General features: G+C 33.6%; 1 long non-coding RNA gene across 2 annotated transcripts in view; it reads left to right on the top strand.

Moving 5' to 3' along the window:
• Positions 1 to 23,758, top strand: part of LOC134473849 (uncharacterized) — a 217,981-nt gene that overhangs the window by 111,470 nt on the left and 82,753 nt on the right. For both annotated transcript variants that reach the window (XR_010044312.1, XR_010044313.1), the window contains 2 exons: positions 3,602 to 3,644; positions 7,973 to 8,087. This is a non-coding gene — a long non-coding RNA (uncharacterized LOC134473849). The remainder of the gene's footprint in view (positions 1 to 3,601; positions 3,645 to 7,972; positions 8,088 to 23,758) is intronic.

Genomic DNA, 23,758 nt, shown 5'->3' with positions numbered 1-23,758 from the left:
GCCTGGCCCTGGGCTCACTAGTACCTATGAAAGCTATTTCAACCTGAATCTGCAATGAAAGGGACAGAAAATAAACCTGAAACCACTAGCTCCTCTTCATAAAATGGTCTCTTTCTGAGATGATTTAAGAGAAAAAACCAAATTAGTACCAATTTTTTCTTTTTCTTCTGTCAATGTTATCTTCCTTCCAGTATATGCTAGTGGTATTAACAGTCTCTCATAAAGAAAGAATATAATTTGAAGAGCCCCAGCCACGGAATAATAAAGCATACCGAAGGTGTGTTTCCAGCCTAAAGACAATAACTTAATAACTATCCCAGCAGGAATTTTGTATTTTCAACCAGCTAAATAATTGTAAGTAGAAATTTTAAAGTATTCTCCATTTTATAGCCCATGCCTCATTAAGCCTTAATACCTAAACTGCAAAAATTATTCATCTAAATAAATTCACTTTTGTACAGCTAGTACTTTCAAAAATTCCTATTATCAAAGAAATGGGTGTTCAGATATAAAGCCTTATAGTTAAGCAATGTTCTTACGGACTACACATTAATGATACTGATGGAAAAGAAAAATTTTAATATTTCTTCATTTTGCCAAATTTCTGCACCAACTAGAGAATTTTCCCATTTGCTCTTTAGGTTATTATCTATTTTGGAACTATTACTTTTAGCAATATACATATATATACTGTAAAAATGTGGGTATACATATAAAAACCTACAAACAGAGAGAGAGAAAAAATAACTGCTGAGAAGTTTGTTTCACAGGACTAATGGGGGTGGAGCAGTCCCCTAATCTGATGTCTACAAACTGGAGAGCCACTTTGTAATTCCAATAGAGTATTCATACTGATAACTGGGATTCATAACAATCCCTATTAAGAGAATAGATCTTACTGTATAAATGCATATGTTATATAATTGCAGTATTTTAACTTTCTGGTGTCATTTAAAACTAAGTTATCAATAGATAGTAGACATTAATTATCTGTTACCTTGAGTGGATGCATGAAGGAACTGAAAAAAAGTAAATTAATGGCAAATCAATGACACTTAATCCTTTTGGGGGGAAATGTTTTAAAAATACAAGATCAGAAAATAATTTCTACTTATTATAAGGGTATATTAGTCAGCATATCTGTTTTAGCTGTGGTTTCCGACATAGAAGACCACCTAGCAACAGCCTACCTTCATTTTGATAAATATCATCCTTTCTCTTTAATGGACAATGCTAGTTATTAAGTATCACCCATATCCCATAATGAATATAAGAGAACTAGGTAAATAGACAAATGGAAAGACTGAGTGAAGTTGCTTGATTATAGAACATCTCTGAATTTGTTTGATGGCATAGATGCAAAAAAGAAGATGGGACTGATTTCTTGTGACTATGAGGAAAAATTACACTTTGGGATAAAAATGTGACATTCATCACATATTAATACAATGGATTATCCCTGGCTTATAAATCCATGGTAATTTTGAGAATAGGATATACACCCTTCAAAGAAAGATGATAAATTCAAAAATATATGCATTATACCTTTGATGAAAACTTAATTATAAAGATATTCCCTACGGAACATTTTCTAATATTCCCTACAGTAATTGATCCAACTTTTCTTTGTTACTTTTATTTCATTTTAGAAATATATCATCCTCTCCTTGAGACGTTTTTGTTCACTGAAAACGAACATAATCAGGAAATTAGGTTCTTCCACTGAAGACACTCTTCAAACAGACTGCTTCAAATTGCTTCAGCTTGGAGTCAGAGATAGTTTCAGTAAAAGTGCTGTTTTCTTTAAACATAAATATTCCTTCTCTAGTCCTAATCCATAGTCATTTTTCAAACTTAGGAAATGTATAATTAATACAAAGTTAGTCCCACTATTTCACCTTAGCAACTTTTTCAAAGACACTATTGCAAATATATATATATATATATATATATATATATATATATATATCATATTTGAAAATATTTGATACTGCCACTTGTCACCAAATAGCTTTGAAGTGCAGTGAAGTTACTTCTTAGGAGTTTATATGTGCATACACAACATTTTTCCAATTCTTATAAAAATAACTCCCAAATACAAACTTGTTTAAATCATGTCTCTAAATTCATCTCAATAATATTCTATTTCAAGTCAAGGACTTGCTAACAAATCATCATTTTATTCATGAATCCGTTGGCTCAGTATTAAGAATATATATTTGAGTACAATGATTTATTGCTCTTTTTTGCTCAGATGAATCTATTGAATATAAGAGTTCCTTCTATATTTAACTGACAGAAGGAATTTTCCTTATCCTGTTAGTTCTTTGTTGCTTTCAAGCAGGTTTTCTTATTTTAATTCTGTTTTTTTTAAATTTCATTTTATACAGCTTTTGTACCTATCTACAATGAGAGAATTCATAAAAGTTATTTGTCTTTTATGATGATAGCAAGAATCATTTTGAGTTATTTACTTAAATATTTCCCTCTTTCCCATTTATTCTTTCTCTAGAACCACTTCTAACAATCAGATTTTTATATTGACTAGATTTTCAAGTTTCATTATTATTTATCTCAGTCTTTTTTAAAGTATTTAAATTCATTAAATGGAAAGGAGTCTGCAATTTTAAACCAAGGAGATTTTATAATTTTATTTTTCAAACAGCACCTTCATTCTCTCTCTCTATCTCTACAATATGGATACATTTTCATGCATAACATTTCATTTAATTTTCAAACATAACATAGGCTTATTTTTCATTGATGCAATTTCTTTAGTTTATAACAATAAGTTTTTAGTTTTCTCTATTTCTTTATTTTAATCATTTGAATATATTATTTATAAAGTAAATATGTTTTAAATTTGCATTTTATATTTAATAACTATTAATAAATATATACCTTTGTAATTATTATTTCAGTCATGATATGGAAAATTAGCATCATTTCAGAAAACTCCTTCATCCTCTTAGGAAATTACTTTCCATGTTGCATACTATTAAAGTACACAACCAATTTTTTCATTGTATGAATAAACTACAATGTGTTTCTTCAATTATCTATAGACAACATTAGATTTTCTCCAATGTATAAATATCAAGAGCAAAATATGTTAATCATTTTCAAGTGTGCAGGAGTTGAATTGCTGGCTCCTAAAGCAGGTAGGTAAATATTTAACTTTATTAGAAATCAAAACAGTTTTCCAAAGTAGTAATATTTTACATTTATAACTTCAATGCACAAATCCTCCAACTGAACCACATCCTTGTAAACATTCTATATTGACATTGTTTTACTTTTTAATTTTTATACTTCAAGTGAACTCAACACAGTATCATTTTTAAGTTGGCAGATAAAATCATAGGTATTTATTATATACAAAATAATTGTTTGATGTTTATATTCATTGCAGAATGACTAAATTACCTAATTAACATATGCATTTTCTCAGATAGTTTTAATGTTGAATTTCCTTAAGGATCAGTAAGCCTAAGCACCTTTCAATATGCTTCTTAGTCACCTACATAATTTCTTCAGTGAAGTATCAGTCTTTCATATTCATTTAAAAAGTTTGCTTATTTGAGTCCTTTATATATTATAGGTATAAGTCAATTTACATAGACAAGGTGTGAACAGAATATAAGGTAAGTAAATTCTAAAAATTTATCACAGTAAAAGATACATTGTCCCTAATTCCTCCACCGTTACCATGCACTGGCCCCAAAGTGAATGCTCCCTCTGGCTTCAAACACACTTACCTAATTGTTCTGGCCACTTTCTGAAGCAGTTGTAGAAAAAGTTCTGACTGTCTTCAGTTGTACTATATTGGCTGCCCCAGTGACCTGAACAGTTTCAAAATATTTACTTTTTGTGAGCATTTTGACTTTGGGGAAGATCCTGAAGTCACAAAGTACCAGATCCAGCAAATAAGGTGACTGAGCATGTAACATAGTTTTTATGAGTTTGACTTTACATTAGATGGCACCGGGAGAAGCAGCATTCATTGTTTTGTGTTTGTTTCAACCATAAAGGTATAAACCAGGACTTTCAGAACTGCTTTTCAGTAGCAAAACGATGGAGAACTGTATTCACAGAAAAGGGAATTATTTTGAGTGGGTTTAATGCCATTGTGTATTTTTTGTAACAACTGTTTAAAATTTAAACATTCACCATATAATTTGATCATCTCTCCTATATGTAGAAAATATTTTGCCATTTTCTTTGCTACTTATTTATTTTTCTGAAATATTTAAGGGTATATTTGAAGTTCATGCAATTCAGTTGACCAATTTTTTATTGTGCTCTTTATGTACAGTTAAGAAATATTTGCTTAACCTAAAATCACAAAGCTATTCTATTCTCTTTCTGGCAGTTTTCATTTTAAATGCCACACATAGGTCCACATGTTTTCATTAATTCTTCATAAGCTAAGAAATAAGCTCATTTTTCCCATACTTACATCCAGTTGTTCTTTAATTGAAATTCTATTCATTTTGAAACATTTTTTGAAAAAGATTAATGTAGGCGGTTGGTTTCTGGTTTCTCCAATTTACCCCACTGGCTTATGTGCTTATACTGATGTTGATATTACTGTTGTGATCTGTGTACCTTTGTACTTGCAGTAGGTCTTGAATTAGATGGTGTGTCTTCTAAATGTGATCTTTCAAAAAAAAACTATTGAATTGTTCCAGAATCTTTGCATTTCCAAATAAATTCTTCATTTACTAATTAGATTCTACAACAGCAACAACAATCTGTTTAGGTTTGGATTCTTATGCATTCAACCTATAGATCAATGTGAGTATAATAAGCACCTTAAAAGATTTACTAATACTAGATAATCTTATATAATAATGATGATGATAATAATAAGAACATATGTATTTTCTGGTTACTTATCGAAAATGTTTTCTTTCTTGCCCTATAAGTTTTATTATCATGGAATATATAATTTTCAAACATTGGAGAATGTTCTAGTTTCATTAAGTATTGTTAATTTAATTTATTTTGTCAGAGGAGTTACCCTGACATATTTAGATGGCATGAAATAGATTAAGAATTGTTTTATAGTCCAATATATGATCTGTCTTGATAAACATTGAAGTGCATTTGAAAAGAGTGTATGTTTTACATATGTTGGACATAGGGATTAACTATCAAATGAACAAGTTGACAGCTTTGGTCCAGATTTTTACTGACTTTTGCTTTCTTGTCTTATCAAATACTGTGAAAATATCTTAAAATGCTCATCCATGAATGTAAATTTCTCCATCATTTGTTTGGATGAAGTGTATTAATTTTTACTTCATACATTGTTATACATTCATCAGGTTTAAATATAGGAGTAGTAAGTCTCTTTGACACATTCTGTAGTATGTGAAAGGTCCTTCTTTACCTCTGATAGCATTTGTGTCCTAGTACCTTGCCTAGTTTTAATAAAGCTATATCTTCTTTCAGTGTTTAATGTTTAGATGAGTATCTTCGCTTTCCTTAATCTCAACTCTGTTTTTAATGTACATCTCTAATATATGTCATACTGTTATACTTTTTTCTGACTGATGATTTCTGCTTAAAACTAGAATGTTTAGTCCATATAAATGTAAAGTAATTTTCATGTAATAAGGCTAGTTTTGTTTTGTTTCTTCCATCTTGTATTTGTTATTCTTCTGAGTGTATCACTTATTGGATTATTAAATAAATAAAGTTACTTCATTGAAATATGCCTTTTGATTTATATTTTGAGTTAACTATGATTTTTAAGAAGTTTATTACAATATGCTATGAAGCCTATTGCAATCTTTCTACTTGTTATTGTACCTCATCTAGTATCTCATTTTGTTGCATTTAATAACTTCTGTTTCTTTGCTAAGGTTTAATACATATTATTCACTGAGATTATACTTTGAATGTGTTTTAATATTGTTTTAAAATTTGTCTTCTCGGTTTAACGTTTAGTTCACCTTGGAATTTGTTTCTGTTCTCTCTATTATTTTTTTCTTGACAATGAGTCAGAATGTATTACTTCTTTGAATACTAGCATAATTTATACTCTATTTGGGAAATAATTGAAACATTATATAGACTGCATTCTGCAGAATGTTCATTTTTCCTCCTAAACAACTAGTTACTGATTTCCTTAAATCTGTATCTAGAATTAGTGTTATGTTATGTCATGGTGACTTCGTAGAAATTTCAAAATGCTAACTGAGTTCCTTTAATTTACTTATCAGATCACATGCACTTTAATAGGGATTCTAATCTCTGTCTTCTGACCTCAGAAAGAAAATTATGCTTTGAATTTTTCCTTTCTGTACTGCAATTTAGAAATGGTTCCCAGGGAGCCAATATAAATATAGGTTTTATACATGATTTCTCTTTATTCAGAGATTGCAATTCAGTGCCTCTTATCTTGTGCATGAGGATACTGGTTCCCTATGAAAATTTATTTCATAGTCCATAGACTAGGAAAGATGTGTTGTTCTTATATTTGGTAGTTGCAGTATTTTTGTGGTTCTAAAATGGTCAAATGTTTCCATTTCCATTTATTTCTCTACAAATAAATAACTGAAAATAAATTAGTATATAGAGTTTTTTAAGATTTCGCATTACCAGTTGGAAAAAGATAACAGATGAACTGAACAAAAGGTTATAAAATGATAATTTATGTAAGAAGAGATAGTCAATACTTTTAAAACCTATTTTATTGACAATAAAGGAACTAAAAATTTTAACAAGACTGTAGGGAAAGTCACTTTTATGCAATTCTGATGAACAACAACCTAAAAAAGCAATTCGGGAATATTAAGTCATTTAAGAGAGCACACACTCTTCACACAATTCTTCTTTAAGTAAACTTTAGTGATACACAAAGAAGTAATATACAAAGATATCCATTGTGTGAATTTGCATAGGACAAAATACTTGGACCAATCTAACTCTTTTTTTAGTAGAAGAATGAAAAATGCAGTGAGTTACTGAAAGAATTATTTATCTATGTAAAATCAATCAAAATAAGATATATAATATTTCTGAAAATCAATTCCTAGAATAGTGTTGGCTATTTTAATTCTGGAGAATAACAATGAACTATATTTAAACATTTTAATAAAGGAAGATATAGAAAATAATGTTCATTTTAAAATGCAGTTGCAAACATGCATGCTTGGTATGATCCCATTAATATAAAATTGAAAAATAATAAAATGTGGTGTTATAAACATGCAGAACCAACATGCAGCATCTTTAAGGCATATAAAGAAGGGCTAACAGGATGGTAAGTAGAATTATGGTATGAATATAATTTTATTTTTCCTTCTCTGATAAAGAAAAATTCTAAAGCAAACAATAGAGCAAGTCCTAAAAAGCATTTTCTAGGAAATCCTGATAAAATATCAGACACACAGAGATTTTCTGTGTTAACAGAGCAGAAACATTATTTTGAACACTATCACATCATCACTTTCAGTTCAATTGACCAGCAGAGTCTATCTAGAGTAGAAAAAGAAAGAGAAATGAAAGATTGGGTGTCTCTGCTCACGCCACTATGAGAAAAGGCCACAATAATCAGTGAACAGCACATTTGGAATGAGATTTCACCTCTTCATTCACCAAGTTTATAAAACAGAATGTCTCAATAATGTAGAACTCTTGGCAAAAGATTTTTCTTTAGAGAAGGAAAGTTTTCTACAGAACTGTCATAAAGTTATGTGCAATAGTTCATGTTTACAACCAAAATAATTCTTTATACCTTAAAAGCATGAGACTTGCATGAATAATATAAAGAATCTTTAAGAGGAACAAATCTTGGACCTTGAATGTACCACAAAGACTGTGTGTTGAAGTCTTGTTCTGTGGTGGTGCTGGAACCTCCGGAAGATGAACACTTCCAGGAGGGCCTCGGTCATTCAGGCTGTGTCTTCAGAGAGGGTTACGAGCCTCTCACCCTTTCCTTTTCCTTCCTACTGTCTCCTAGACAGGACGGAATCAGTTTGCTCCTCCACATGCTCCCTGCCATTGCTGCCCAGAGTCCCCACCAGGAGATTAACAGCAGTAAGTCTGCCCAATCATGGACTGAAAACTATAAAATGGTGAGCCAAATTAACCCTTTCTTATTTAAACTGGTTAACTTTAGTGTTTTATTATTGTGATATAAAGGTGTCTATCATGATCTGACATACCTGATGATGATATATACATTCACATTGGTGACACATCAATTAAATCGATTTTTTACTAACCATAAAAGCTTGCTTCTTCATTAGACTGCATTTTGAGTTATCTCTTTTTATACTGTAGGTGTGCAAACTTGAAAAGACCACATAGTAAATACTTTATACTTCAAAGTATATATGCTTCTCTTCCAACCACCCACCTTTCTTATGTTATTACAAAAGCAGGTGTAGATGAAAGATAAACAAGTGGATTTATCTATGTTACAATGAAATTTACTTATGGAAACAAGGAAAAGTGAAGCAAGTAGGGTAAATGTGAATTTCTTTTACAGATTACAAGACAGAACCTCAAGTTAAGTAATTTAAACTTCTACAGCTTCAACCTACAGGCTGTTTTTCCTATAAATCCAGATTTCTAAATTTTATGTGATGCATTCTTCAAAAGCACGATCAAAATTCACCTCCCCATGAAATCATCCACATTTCTCACTAGTTTTGTATCATTTGGTGTTCATTTATTCTTCCTAAATTTCAAACATATAACTCACTGTACAGTTGAATAAATTGAAAATCAGGTTTTCTTAAATAAGACATTTCACATCCTGCCTTTTTGTGTATGTCACTATGTCAAGCTTAGTAATATTAAGACACTCTAATAATGTAGATATCTACTAAACAGATCTATTAAGAATCATGTTTAGATCTGTAGAAGAGTCACAGATATATAAATCATTGTCTCTGTCTTGAAGAGCCTATAAGTAAGAAAAATATGGAGAAGGTTTAATGAGGTAGCAAAGTTGGGAGAAATCATTTTTTCTAAGACAATTTTTTAAAAGTATTTATACAAGAAAATTACAATTGATATAGGTTGATATGTGTGTTACATATAGAGCAGAAAGTAAAGACAATATTCCAGATACTCATAAAAGTGAAACTACAACAAGGAAGAAATTAACAATAATTTTTATTTGAGTGTGATACCATCTGAATGATTTAAAATCTGAGACCAGACTATGGAAAACCCTAGATAAAATGTTAAAGATATCAACATTATATATGTTGCCCCGTATAGAATTAGAACAAGGAAGTTATTTGGGCAAGTGAATGGCAAATTCGGTTTGTCAGCAAGAATACTTTAAAAATAATTGTAAATATAATAGGAAATGGATGAGAGGGTAAAAATGAAGTAAGCCTCATGAGAGTCTTCAGGTAGTGCCTCATGAAGACCTAAGATAGCTTTGCAGCCATGGCAATGAAGGATTTGTGATGGATAGCTATATCCAAAATGAAATCAAGTCACTGAAGCTCAGATATGAGAAATAGAATGGAATCATTCATTCATGGAGTTCTATAATAATTCATCAAACATTTATTGTCTGTTTATACAAGACATACTCAAACATCTTGCATCAAGAGACAGAAACATTAACATCTACAGGAAACACACACTAGTTCATAATGGAAACAAGTTCAATATATATGTTATCTGGGGAGATCTCACAAGGAAATAACCAATACTGTGGGTTTGATCTCAACAACCTGACAGTATCATGCCACTAAGAGAGACAAGAAGTCCATTAAAAGAGGACAAATGTTAGAAGAGATACTGCAGAAGTTGGTTTATATATTTTAACATCTTCAAAAACCATATATGCAAAGTTCACCAGAAATGCCACATAACACTCTTATAACTGAAAATATTTCCTCCCAAATCAAATATAACAGTCAGTATTTTAGTGTAAGGACTAACTATAAAATAAAGCTCATTGCATCTAATTCTTCGACTGAATAGTACCAATTTAAAAGAATGTTTCTCCAAATGTCTTCTGGCACCAATGTTTTTCTATTATTAAAAACTGAAGAAATATTGACAAAATATTTTGAATGTCAAAACATTCTTGTACTGAATATGCTATTTGCTTTCAAAAGCAGATAAAACAAAATAGATATTGAATATTATGCCCATTAGTCCTTAGAAGGTACCTTCTCAGTAATTTGAAGAATTCAAAGGCCTCAGGAAGAGTGTTGAGCTCCTTCCTGCACCGTCTGATAATCTTTTTCACCCAAGAAACACAATGTTTAAGTCAAAATTCCACTCCATTAGAGTCATCACACTGAAGAAAGAAAAAAGAGCTCTCCAATAAAACAAAATCATAAGCTTGTAGCATTATCAGAAAAATATGCACTTAGCAAGGAAAAAATATGCATTACAAAGTAAAAATTAAATGTTACTAGGCATTTGGTAAAATGAAACTGAAATAATTGACAGCTATGACACTCTCAAAAAATTAGCACACTGAATAAACTTTTAAAATTAATAACAGAGAAAAATAATTAATATACTTCTCTTAAATCAATTAACCAAGCAAATTTGTGCTTTAAACTGTTATTTTTAAATGACATATTTTCCATACTTGCTGCATGACTAAAATGAAAATTGATATTTTACTTTGAAATATTATTTCTACATTCCCTTCCCTTTATCCAAGTAGTCAATTAATTTATGTAACTACAGAATTCTTAGGCACCCAATGTATGAAGGAAGGAAGAAAGAAAGGAGGAAGGAACGAATGAAAGAAGGGAGGGAGGGAGAGGGAAGGGAAAGGGAAGAAAGGGAAGCAGGCACGGCAGGAAAAAAGGAAGAAAGAAAGGAGGGCAGGGAGCCTTTGTCCTATAAAATCCATACAAGCTCAGAAAATAAATTCGTCACCCATAAGCCCTCTTGATTTGGTTAGATGAGCATATGGGATACAGTTTTTGGCCGATTGATTTCAAAAAGGGAAAAAATATCTACTCTTCTATCCTGCAATCTTTTGTACCCATATTGTGTTGTACACTACTGTGACTTTATATACTAGTATACCCTGCAAAAATAACCTCCTTTCTGCTCTGTCAATTGAGGCAAATCTCACAATCTAACATGAGTTTCAAAATTATCTCCCTCAGGTATTTCCAGATGCATTTCATCATCTTCTCTTCTGTTTACATTCTTTCTCCACATCAAATTTAACATTCTTAGGATGTGCTTAAAAAGGAGTGTGCAGTACTTCCTTTTTATTTGATTTGGTATTATGCCATCAAAAGTACTCAATTTGTATATGTCAATATCATTCATGATAAACATTATGAAACAAATCATTTGAATATGAAATAAATAAAATAGTATGAATTAGGATTAAACAGAGTCTCCAAAAGCTTACAGAGCTTATTTATTCCCACAGTCACTAACCTAATAATTATATGTGTCAAACATATTGTATATGGGTACTTGTTTGAAGAATCTACTATAGATACACACACACATCTCTATCATGTATAATATATATATCATATGTAATATATATTATATCATACATATGAAGCAGATACATATCATAAAGTTTTTGCTGTATATATATATGATATACATATATATTTTTAAAGATAATTAATGATCAATACATATAATGTGATATACTATAACCCCAGCTATAGTAGGAAACTTCAGGTATAGTTGGAAACTTCAGGTAGGAGAAATACAGGTTTAAGGCTAGTCTGAATAACTTTGGGAGACACTATCTCCAAACAAAAGTAAAATGGCTAGTGAGTATATTTCAATGGTAGAAATCCTGTCTAGCATGTGCAGTGACCTAGGCTCTAGGCCCACAATACTGCCAGTAAAAATGTAAAATGTAAATGACTCATTAAAAATATAAGAACCAAATTGAAATTGTATCTTTTGTACATGTTAAATAATTAAAAATATGGTATTGAGAAAGATTTGTTGCTTGTTCAAATTTCCTGTGGAAGAATTATAGTTGAGAGTTTTAAAACAGTAGGCGAACATCCGTAAAGCATAGAAAGTTATAATTCTGAATGAACAAGGTCTGAAGGTAGCTGATAGATATTTCAGAGATATGTGTGTGTGTATGTGTGTGTGTGTGTGTGTGTGTGTTGATTCAGCTAGATGTAATTTTCTATACTCATCTAAGAAATCATGGAGAAGAAACACAAAATCCATGCTAGACTTAGATTTGTCCCTAAATATATCAATCATGTGGGAAGCAATTTGTATTTTGCAAATTGATGTACAAAACAATAGAAACATTCTTCAGACAGTATTTGATATTCGGCAATTGGAAAGTATATAAGAAAAATGATACAGCTTATCCAAAAAGGTAGAAGTTGAAAATATCATGACCCTTAACCCTGTCATTTGAGGCAATATACTGGCTAATAATTTATAACTAGGACATAGATCACATCATTTATTAGTAGGTAAACAAAAGTCAGTACTTTTAAACATTATTTGATATTTATAATATTTGATATTCAAGTAAACACAATTAGCACATCTACTAATAATTAATAATAAAAAGCAAAGCACAAATATGGAAAAAGTTTTGAACAGGTATAATGTAGGAATCTAATGAATATACAATATCATTCTTCTTTCTATTGGTGATATTATAAGATTTTAGGTAACATATACAAAGATAACAGCATTGTATGATTCATTCAATATTTAGAATGTGACAGATGCTGCCCTAGGTTCTGGGAATAAAACATTGAGCATAAGTAAGTGCATACTTGTTCTCCCAAATCTTGTAATCTAAAAAAAACAATACAGAAAAAACAATGAATGAATTTTATTTTGAAAGATAATAAAAGTACTAGAGAAATAATAATAAGGCAAAGTAAGTACCTAGAGAGTGCTGGAGAGGCAAATTATATGAGCAATAGAGACCTCTAACCAGAATACCTCTAATTAATTTAGCACATTCACAACACGACTCTAATTTGTGTGTCTCCCTGAAAGTGGCCCTGAACCGCTGGTGGTACATGCATAACTGCCCCATTGGGTGGGATGGGAGAGTCATGCAGTCATAATTGGTAGTTCTTGCCCACAAGAACAAGTTAAAACATTGCTTCTCAGTCAAAAGCATATTTTTTTCAGCCATGAAAATGAATTTGCATTCATCACTACTAAGCACAAAGGGTACATGTTGGTTTTAGGGGAGAGGAACAGTTACAGTTGCCTGACGCCAAGACATCATTTTTAGTCTTGTAAGACTTCAAAAAAAGACAAAATTGCTTCCTGCAAATGATACCAAAAAGAATAATTATAAAAGTCTTTCTCGCTTCTAGTGAGTAAAATGGTGACACCCCACACCAGAGGTTCCCAATATGGTTTTGGTCCCTTAGGGAAGAAGCACAAAAATATTGGGCCAGTGAAAGCATTGTTTATGACAACTAAAAAGAAATAGAGTTCCAGTCAAGATACATCAAGACATTGGGTCCAAGCAGTCTGTTTTAATGTCCTAAGTAAAGTGAGAAAAAGATATGCAACTTGAAATTAAAACATCTTGTTTGGTTATTATTGTCAACTTTGTCTTTAGTGTGAAGAAGAATCTTACCTCCCAAAAGTTGCACAGCTACACTTGTCTGTGTTTCTTTAATTAGCATATAAACATCTTTATAAATCTTATGCAAAGCAATGACATGACTATAGCTGTTGCTGACTTGGAAGTTGCTTTGTGTCCTTTAGTCTAATTTGTTTAATCCCATCCACTAACCTGCTTCCTTACATCTCTTGAAAGCAGTCTCTATAATTACATTTCATTTTCTTTAAAAATGTGTCTGGAGCAGAAGATTATTTGTTAATCTTCAAGCATGTGACTATTATCATATAGTTGCCATGGAGTGCTTTATTGTATTTTTAAAATGCTTCATAATTTTGCTTATACCTAAAAAGCAGAAAGGCAATCAGCATTCCTTCAATTTACCCCTTGCTTTAATCTGGAAGCAAAGTTAATACATGTGGTTCCAACAATTGAGCTATCCTCTAAAGTCCTAGTTTCACATTTGAATCAGTTAAAACTTTTACCAAGACACTATTAAGTAAGTTTCATCCCAGTAAAATTAAATCAGAATCTCTTAGTATGTGGCCTGTTTAAGAGCAGTATTTTTTAAGTGCTTACAATGTGCAATCAGGGATAAGAACAACCACTCTTGGGGTAAATAAGTTGTAGCACTCAGGCTGGGAAGCAACTGTGAGCACTGGTCACTGAAGCCCGGCCATGCACTTGAGAGTAACCTCTGAGATCTTCTAAGGACGCAGAGGCCCCCGCCACTGAATTAGAATTTCCACCATTGTGGCCCCCCGCAATCCTTCCTGATGTTGGAGTTTGCTGAAGACCACTGCTTTGGAGGTTTCCTAAACTAATTTCTAGCACATAAAAGCCTTCACTGAGCATTTTACTTTAAATAAATCTCTCCTTCTGAGTTACCTCCCTTACTTCAGTGTCCTTTTCTGCAAGATCTACTGCTTCTTTTAAATACTGGAGAGTGTCTTAATGAAATGTGTCAGGAATAAGAATCAGAAAATCTGAGTTGAGGGCTACTATTGTGTGGCATATATGTCTTAAAGCTGTTTTAATCAACTTTTTTGTTGCTGGGATATAATACGCAACACCCACAATATAAAAGAAGACAGATTTAATTTGGGTATTCAGTCTATGGTTAGGCTGACTCCAAAAGACAAATATTTTGGCAGAAGGGTGCGGTAGAATAAAGATGCTTAGTTCATGAAGCCAAGAAGCAAAGCAGGGGACAAGTACCAGAGAATAAAGGGTGAGGTCCTAGATACAGACCTCAAGGTCACACCTGTATGTCTCATCCAGGTACACACAAAAGTATGTTTTACTCACACTTTTTGTGAATTGCAAAGCCAATAATGCTAACATTCTACCTTTATATTACAAATTTGGACCAACTTCCCATTTCTAATTTAGCACCTGAAATTAATCTACAACATCATAATGATCAAATGAGTAAACACAGTAATTCCTAATACTGGCTGGTAATCAAAATTTCATGGATAATAGGAAAACAAAATACAGGTTCATTTGTTCAGTTCTACAGATTTTGTTGTGCTATACCTTGAATGTGCTTGGGCATATGCAATTTAATTTTCTTTTTTTTTCTTTTATTTAAGGAGAAAAATAAAAAGAAAAACAGGAAAAGGGCACAAGTAATACAGAACTCAAAAAAAAAAATAAACAGTAGGAAATCACAAAACTAAAGCATACAAAATGGACATTCAAACAGTGAGACTGCAAACAGTTCTGCTCAACGATCCACCAAAATTCAGTAATATGGTTATCCATCCCACACACCCAAACATACATGCAGTTATATCCTTCAGAGCACTTCCCTCTCCTCTCTTCTCCACAATGACAATTGCACATTTTGGGTTCCATTATTCCCACAGTTCTCCCACCCTTTTTTGGAAGAGAATAAAACTAAATGTGACACAATGAAACCGTCAGTCAAATCAAAAGGATGGACATAGTACACGATGTAAAAGCAGAATACAAGGTGATCGACAGTGGTCACCATAATGCCTTTTACTATCTTAAAAAGAATGTACAATTTAATTTTCCAAGATGCACAAATCAGTGCAAGAACTGGCCAACTGTATTGGTTTAAGGCACACAGCAGAGAGCAAGACCTTCTGTCAGTCTCTGGGATGCACAGATGCAGATAACCCTCTATTATTATACACATCTCATCAGCTCTCAACGCAGATGATATGATGTACAAGGTGTGAAGATTTATGCCATAAATACCACTTTATATGTGTTTACAGCTGAAGAGTTTCTTTGGGCTCTTCGTTTGTTCATCATATGCCTTTTTCTTCCTATGTAAAAAGGGATAATGTATAACAAAGGGAAAAACAAAAGATTACAAATTAAAAGATATGGATCTGATACTGGTTCTGCTCGTGTGTGTAATGGGACCTTGACCTCAATAGTTTAGCTTTTAAGGATCTCAATTTCCTCCTCTTTCAGTTGTGGAAAATAATTCCTGCCTTATCTGCCCTCATAAGGTTCAATAGAAAATAAAGTCCTACATAAAGTACTGTAAATATTAGCATTTATGCAAACAATTTTACATGAGGTTTTGCTAATATAGAGTTCCCAGAAATCATTCTTTGACTTCTACTCATCCATTGATTTATTTGTTTATATATTGAATATTTATTGAATGAGTAATATATGCCAAGAATTTTACTAAGAGGTATGGATATAGAAATATTGCATACCAAATAAGATGGACAGAAATACTCTCTTATGATGAGTAGAATCATGCCACTGCATTTACTGCATAATTACATAAATGCTAATTAAATTATCTTGAAAGAAGCAATATAAAGGATATACTTGGCATAATTCAAAAAACGTATATTAGGAAAACTTTCTCCAAGTCTTCCCATTATTTCTAGGCAGTGACATTTAGCTTGTCACTAAATTGATTTGTGGGAAAGTCAGGAAAGGAGATAAACCTGTGATGACAGCATCCTAGAAGAAGGAACAGTTTGTGCAAAGGCTCTAGGAAAGAAAGTGGTTAGGTAGCATGTAAGGAACTGAACAAGAGCATAGGTGTCCAAAAATCCAAACAACAGATAGGGTGAAAAATGCAAATGATTTTGAGGTAATAAAAATCCAGTTATTTAGGTCAAACCTACAGTATTTTGCTCTTTTTTTAATAAAGCAAATGAGTAACATCAGTTCAAAGATTTGAAGAGGAGAGTGAAGTCATCTGATTAGCACTTTAGATGTATTGCTCTAACTACTGTATGAAAGAGGCCTCAGGGCACCACGTGTCTGCAGTCTAAATACAAAGGTAGAGCAAATGGGGTACGGAAAGCAATTGCCATTATGATAAATTGATAGAAAAGAAAATGAAGAAACAAACAGATTTAAGAGATATGATCAGGTAGAGAGGCTGAATCCCTCTTGTTTTTGTATTCTTATGATGTAGAGTGCCTGGCACATTGTGATTACTACATAATGTCAGAGAAGAAATCAGTATCCCATCCCATTATTGAAACGTCTTGTTAGAAATTATTCCTCACAGTTTAATCTGAAATCTTTCTCCAAATTTTAATTATTACTTTTTCCATCTACTTCTTAGGAATAATATAGAATAATATGAGAATTTCATACCTAAAATTGTGATCTGATGCCCTCATGATGTGTATGTTCTCCACAGACAAACTTTGATATGTGACTCCTCTTGTCTATGAAACAACTCTGGGCCTCTGTCTTGGTTATTTTTCTCTTGTCGCTGAAACAAAATACTTGACACACAAAATGATGGAAGTAAAGGATTATTTAGTTTACAGTTTTTGGTGGTTTCAGTCCATACTCAGCTGGCTGCAAACCAGGATGGTATGGCTGAGGAACAACCATTTATGGCAGCCACAAGCCACAAGAGAAAAAAGGGCAAAAAGAGGAAAAGCATGCTTCCTTCCCTTCTCTATCTTGTATGTTGGCTACGTTCCCCTGGGCACTCACACTGCCAATCCCAGTACTAAACAACAAACCAATCACAAATGCTAGGTTCAACCACTCCATGATTGCATGAGGCCTGGGTCAGGTGGCTTCCAAACACAAACCATAACAGTCTCCCATATTTAGCAAGGTTTCCATGACAAGATTTCCAAACTCTGCGGATGACCCAACGCATTCCTGCCCTCTCAGATTTACATGACTTCATTTTAGTACTTGTTTTTATGTAACACAAAATCAAATATGGTTTTTAATGTGCTTCAGCTGGTGCAAAATCAATTGAAACCAGTTAATCCATCCAACTGATTTGCCTGCACAGAAAAAGCCATATTCCCCAAAACCCTTCAGTCTCGGGCAAACCCACAAGGATAGTTTGATGGCTAATTTTATGTGTCAACCTGACTGAGTTCTTAATAATTAATACTCAGAAATGTACTAAACCAGTTCTGAGCATGTCTATGAGAAGATTTCTGGAGGATGTAAGCATTGGAATTATTCTTTACCTTCACTAATTGGACATCATTTGATCAACAGATTTCAAAACAAAAGTCAGAGAAAGGGAAAATTTCCTTTTTCTATTTGAGATCGGATATCCATATTATTCTGTCCTCTAATATTTAGGGGTCCCAGTAACTTGAGTTTTCAGATATAAGCTGGAATTTATACTGTCAACTGCCCTCTGAATCCAGGCCTTTGGACTTTGACTGAATTAATTACCCCATCAGCTTTCTTAATTCAGCAGCTTGAAAAATGTTTTTCAAGACCCTACTAATACAGTTGATTTTTAACGTGAAATTATACTTTGCATTTATGACTTTTCTCTATTAAAATCCATTCTTGCAAGGACATGATTGTGTGTGCTGCTTCCATTCTAAATATTTTCATAAAGCACCTTTGCATGTATAATTTAATTTGTTCCCTGAAACTTCCCTGAGAAGCAGGATTTATTAGTAAAGTTTTAAAGATACATAAGGTGAAAATCAGATATATTCGAGGATTTCCTTATGCCCCCTTTGATTTTACAATGGGAAATTCACATAGTTTCATCTTCTTTTACTTATTTAAATGCAGTTTTGAAATGAGGGACAGAAAATACATTCAGATATTAATTCATGCAGTATTTTTTCAATCTCTACTTTCCAAAGCTATGCAGGCCTTAATATTCAAGGATAATTTAGGTACTACGCTGAAGCAATTTGAAGAAAATGCTCTTATATAAAGGTCCACATTTGTTTGTTGATTTACTCATTTCACAAATATATCCTTGATTACTTCATATAATTTATGGTCAGTTCTGGAATTGAATAGGAGGAGAAGGAAATGGGAAGCAGGACCATCAGATCAATATTAAGAGCAATATAAGATAATATTGAATTCTATGCTGTTGTAGTCCAGGGTAGCAAGGAAAACAATTATATAAAGGACACATAATTTATAAACTAATTTTATAATAGTCACCCAAACATTTAAATACAAGTAGTGCAGAAAATCTGTTCATACTCTAAGACCCAAGGAATACAACTGAGGGTCTGGATCCCAGAGTAATGTCTTGCATAAAGACCTAGAGTCCATGATAATGATTCATACAAATCTGTTTCACAGATCTGCACTAGGAAGGCCCAGACTTCAGCAATGGAAGCTAGAAAGTCTAAGCCAGCAGGGTAAAGGATCTGTGCTAGTAGGTTGAGGGTTGTGCACTGGAACCAAGAGGTGATGCTCAAAATAAGGACCAGGGCTCCCCCGAAAAATATCACAGTCATCCTCTGAGACGATGAGGTCACGAGCTCCCCTGACAATCAGAACATCTGAGTTCTTAACAGGAAACCAGCATGACAAGCTTGTCCTGGAGACTGAACAACACACATCTTCCCCTCCAGAGCCAGGAAGCAATGCTTAAAGTAAGGACCAGAGCTCCCCCAAAGTGAACCGCAGGCATTTTTGGTGACAACAAGGTCTCAGGCTCCCTTGTTGATGAGGACAGCCAAGTTCATATCAAAAAAGAAGGTCAGCAAGCTCCTCCAGGAGAACCCTCAGCTATAGGTGTCAACAACACCACAGAAAACCAACAACAGCAACACTACTTTCCCTCTTCAGGTCTCCTTTTTGCTGGCAACAGTCCTCAGGTGGGCCATCCACACTCAGCACCATGATGATTCAGTTCAACTGGTGGTTAAGGTGACAAGTTTTCAATCCACCACATGCACAGAGAATAAAATAATGTCATAGATATCGAATAACTCTACATGAGGTTAAATAATTAGAGAAGTTCTCTAGAAGATGATGACACTCAAGCTGGTTCTTAAATTATAAAATAGAGGAACTAATACTTGCCAAGTCAGGCAGTTGACTTCCTGGAGAAGAGAGTAAAGCTCTGACAAGAATGAGCTAATATATGTAAAGAACAAACAGGAGTTTGGTAACTAAATCATAATGCACAAGGGATGAAATGACTAACGATAATAACACAAAAGAAAGCAACAAGACAATAGGGGATTAAGTAAGTCAAGGTAACAAATATGGGTTATGTTTCTTATTGTGACATGCCTGAAGGATTTTATGAAAGGCAGAATCATGATTTGAGTTACATCATAGAAGGACAATAAGGAGAAAGAAAAGAGTAATCAAGACAAGAAAATGTAGTTGCTTTAAGTAGAATGGTAAGCAATAGTGAAGATGAAAGTGGTAAATAGATTTATATTGCAGAGCGAAAACCAATGATACCTACCAACACACTGCTACCAGCTAGGGTTGAAGATGAGAATTTTAAAAACATGAGATTTGGGCGGGGGGGCAGAGCATGAGGAATTCTACCTGGGGTGTGGGAATAAGGAAAGCAGGACAGCTTAATCGTCTGAAAATAGTTGGAAGTAGATGAGACTTGAGTTTCTCCAAGTTTTACTTAATAGAGGTACAGATAACAAGAAGAGATCATTCCTGATATTCTAGATCAGAAAGAATAAAAGGAATATATTTGATAAAATAAATGGATTATCCAGAAAGAGAAGTAGATTACTCAAATCCTAGAAAGGACATTGAGTTTTATAAAACCTGCAAGTACCAAAAAGCTGAGCATTAGAACCATGTTGTTTCAGTGACTGATGAAGTAGTTGGAAAGTAGAGAAATGGACACTTTTTATATTTGAGAAATCTGAACCCCAGTTTCAAGAGTGTTTAACCCTAGAAAACATCCCTATGCCTGTTAAGCAGATTGAAAACAGCCCAACTTCCGAGAGTTCAAGGAATCATGCAGATGTGGAAAATTAGCATCTCACTGACAATCAGTGTTGAGCAAAGAAAGAATAAAGGCACATTCTGAAATTTTCTGGGAAAAAATGAAGTTTGGATAAAAGAACATCACCACCCAGTGAGAACCTACTGGGAGTCACAGTCAATCCTTGGAAAAATCTGCAGTGTCAATAAGACTGTGTAAGAAAACAAGTGAGCCCGTCCAGGAAAACAGAATTAGCAGGAAATAGAGAAAGCTGGCACATACAGGCTTCATGAGTAAACCTCACCCCCTCTACCATTAGATTCTGTGATCCATATCCCTATTCCTATTTCATCAAATAAGCTGTGAAAGGATATGTCATAATTTTGCTTTTTAATCCTTAGTCTACATAACTTAATGTTAGCATTTATATATAAAATATTTCCCCACAAGGCTTACATGTTCAGAAGTAGATTTTAAAAGGTGGTTAGATTATGAGGACCCTACTTCCCTCCTGACTAATCCATTAAATAAAACATTCATAACTCAATGACATTATTTGGAGTTCATGGAAACTTCAAAGATGGTGCCTAACTGAAGGGAGTGGATCATGTGTTATGACTGAGGGAACTACTTCCTGCTCCCAGCCCCTTCTGTTTAGGCTCTTTTCCTCTTTCTGCTTCATGGCTGCCATGAAATGAAGAGCTTTCCTCCCTACATCTTTCTGCTGTAGAACTTCTGCCTCAGAGCCAGTTGATTGATCATGGACTGAAATCCCCGAAACCATGAACCAAACTAAATATTTCCTCATGGAAATTGATAAAGTGGGGATTTGTTCACATCATCAAAAATATAAAATAGAAAATTATTACTGAGAAATAGGGTCGTTACCATCACTGTACCAGACAATGTGGCTCGGAAACCCTACCAACTAGTTCATGGGATGAATGTAAAAATGTTTAGAGAAGCAAACTTGAATATACAAAGAAAGTAGTAAGCAAATATTAATGAATGATTTTGGTCTGAGTTTAGAAAACCAGAATGCTTACAGAAATAAGAGCTGACAGATAATAAGACCATGTTCATGAGATTTCAGATAAAATTGGGACTCTTGGGAACTGGAGTTCCCAATAACATTACTCATGTTATTCTGGCAAATAATCTGTCTACATTCTTCAATGCATAAGACTTGATGTGAAGTTAAGTTTAAAACGCACTAATTGACCTAACAGAGAAAATTTCAAGGCAGCAGAGCACATAGGCAGTGATATGAACATGCTGACAACTTTTGACCAGACATGTACAGTGAGAATTGCGAAGGAAAAGCAAAGCATAAAGATCTAGAAAACTTGCAGTTTTTCCAGAAGAGAATGGAATGTAAACTCAGAAACAAAAATGTGGTTACTAAAAAGATCAGTGCCGTTAAAAGAAGACAAGTGCTTTGAACTGTGTCAATAGTTTATATGCCCAAAGGCATCTGAGGAATTACCCAGAATCCACCCATCACAGAGTGTGCTTAGAAGTATAAACTTGTTTGAAAGGTTTTGCTTGGAGAAGATGCGTCAAAGAATCTCCTCCCACAAAGCCACCTTGGAAGTTGTTTTCCCAAGATTTATCTCACAATGCTCAGTCAACCACGTACTTAAAGGCCACTGCAGCCACGACCCCATGGGAACCAGCCACTGCTTCAGCTGCAGAGAGATTTTCATGTCATCCATAAAATGCTGGTTGTGTGGGCCTGCAAAATGCCACAGCTCCAGAGTTAAGAGTCTTTCTTAACTAGGAAACTTGGACCTAGGAATCCAGGGCAATGTGTGACACAGAATTAGTCCCTGCAGGCATCTCCTGAGAAGATGATGCATGAAGCTGTGAGAGTGAAGCCAAAGCTGCAGTAGAGATCTCTGGAAGTTACAAATACTAGACACATGGGACATCCATTGAGGAAAATTGCAAGCAGCAAGTTGAGTCATAGTAAGATAAAGCTGTGCGAGCTGCAATGAGCTAGGCCATGTGGGCAGGACTCCCCAAATCACTTGGATCTCGCGTTGTGGTATCATGTTCCTGGATGCCAGGCATGGAGCTACAGGATTTAATGTTTTTCTTGATAGGTTTAAGTCTTATTTTGACTGATTCCTCCTTACTGTTTTCCTAATTCCTTACTTTTGGGAATATTGAGAAAATTGATGCCTCATGTACCATTGTTTGTAGAAAGTATGTAGCTTATTTTTGGTTTTTAAAGAGGCTTGCGGGTAAGAATTGGCCTTGAGCGTTAGAAACTTTGGATTTGAACTTTTGAGCAATGCATAAAGTGTGAGCAATTCCAAAACTTTTGAGACTTGGAAAACTTTTGGAGATAAACTAAATATATTTTGCATATGAGTTGGACATGTGCCTTGCAGGCAATGCAGGTATGAAGTGTATGGTTTGGGTTAGAAATGTCTTCCAAAAGGCTCTTATGTTCTGAGGTGCTTTGAAAAGCAACTCATCATGATGTTTCTAACTTCAATGCTGAATTCATAATTTGAATGTATTATTAATGATGGAAACATAGAAGATGAGCCTTAAATGAGGAAAACGGCTCAGGGTGTGACTTTGGGGACATTATCTTGATCTCAGCCCTTTCCCATTGGGTTGTTTTCCTGTCTGCTTTCTGACTGCAATTAGAGTAACAGCTTTCTTCCATCAGGCCGTCTACCCTGAAGGTTCTGCCTTACAGTCGTGTGATCATGGATTGAAAACTCTGAAACTGTAAGCCAAAGTTCATCTCTCCTCTCTACAATTGACATACTGAGTGTGTGGTCACAGTAATGAAAAACTAACTCAGAGTATTAGTGACATCAGCCTTTAAAGCAAATACAACTAAAGTATAATTTGCCACTAACAAGTAAATTGGAGTCTGGGGAAATGTAATTTTCCTAGCATACCATGTGTGAATTTTATGACCTGCATACATTTAAAAAATACGTGGAGGAAGAATGAAATAAGAAATAGAGAGATAAAAACAAAAAGGTTTTTTTGTCTTGTGAAAAAGAAAAATTATCCTT

The sequence above is a fragment of the Cavia porcellus genome, unplaced genomic scaffold (genome assembly GCF_034190915.1).
Source record: "Cavia porcellus strain 051 isolate PalLab524CR breed Dunkin Hartley unplaced genomic scaffold, mCavPor4.1 scaffold_28, whole genome shotgun sequence".
Classification (NCBI taxonomy): domain Eukaryota; kingdom Metazoa; phylum Chordata; class Mammalia; order Rodentia; family Caviidae; genus Cavia; species Cavia porcellus.
The sequence above is the reverse complement of the archived record's forward strand: the minus strand, read 5'-3'. Positions and strand labels throughout refer to the sequence as shown.